Source organism: Cuculus canorus, chromosome 2 (genome assembly GCF_017976375.1).
Source record: "Cuculus canorus isolate bCucCan1 chromosome 2, bCucCan1.pri, whole genome shotgun sequence".
NCBI lineage: Eukaryota > Metazoa > Chordata > Aves > Cuculiformes > Cuculidae > Cuculus > Cuculus canorus.
In genome coordinates, this window is record NC_071402.1 from 147,136,030 (window position 1) to 147,137,134 (window position 1,105).

The following is a 1,105-nucleotide window of genomic DNA, read 5'->3' on the forward strand; positions in this document are numbered from 1 at the left end:
TCATGCATTATGTGATAAAAATGTACTTAAGATTGAGACTAAAAATTTCAAACTTGTGTTTCAGATAATCCTTTTTCAAATATCAGCCTTTTGCAAATCTATTCAGTTTATTTTCAGCTACATTTTTTCTTGTGATCTTGTGTTTCTTTGGATGATACTGAGAAGAGAAAAGCAGTAGCTGAGGGAAATGTCAACATACGTTGTTCGTTATAATTTTTTCCACCTAACCTCTCAAACATGAACTAAAAATCTCATCATAGCTCAATGTTAATGCTGGCAAGAGTATTTCTGTATTTCTTTAAAAATGCTGAAATGCGAATGCTTGTTTCATCAGACTGGAGATGTTAGCTGGCCTTTTTTTCCAATTGTGTTGTTATCTGCAGCACCATTTCTGAAGGTTTTAGTCCTTTTATTCAGAATTTCTTTTAAACAAACCAGAACATTGGAAATAATTCACTGAACGATACCTTGGTTTTTTTCATTGTAAAAAAAAAAAAAAAAAAAAAAAAGAGTCTTTTCCAGAGGCTTTGGCACCTGTGGGGAAACTGTGATGTTTCTTTCATTAGTCCTTTTTGTACTTGTGGTGAGCAGGCACTGAAAAATTAGACCAGAAACAGAGACAAAAAGAATGTAAAAAGAGACAAGAAAGAATTTTAGTCAGATACTCTTAACAACAGACGCGTTGGTGGTATAGTGGTGAGCATAGCTGCCTTCCAAGCAGTTGACCCGGGTTCGATTCCCGGCCAACGCAAGTTCGTTTTGGACCCCTGCGTTAGGGGGGCGGGTGGTCCCTACCGAAGGGACGTCGATAGACTGGAAACGCGGGTCGAAGGGGAGCTGCTGGAGTTTAACAAGGGGAGAAGAGCCAAATCCTGCGCTGGGGAGGAGCAAAGCCCGAGATGGCGGGTGGGGCGCTCAGCTGGGGCGCAGAGCAGCAGAAAAGGGTGAACGTGAACCCGCGTGTATCCTCGCAGTAAAGAAGCAGAAGAACGCGTGCGAGCTATGGTTCGCTACAGAAGCTGCAGGGAGCCCGGCGCCTTCGGGGGCCGTGAGACACACCGAGGTCTGGGGTGAAGTACTTCCCAGGAAGCTCCGCTGTCTGAGT

At 43.5% G+C, this 1,105-nt stretch overlaps 1 non-coding gene across 1 annotated transcript; it reads left to right on the plus strand.

The window, feature by feature from the left end:
- Positions 1–679: 679 nt before the first annotated feature.
- Positions 680–751, plus strand: TRNAG-UCC (transfer RNA glycine (anticodon UCC)). Its single transcript has one exon. It is a non-coding gene; the product is annotated as a tRNA-Gly (tRNA).
- Positions 752–1,105: the final 354 nt, after the last annotated feature.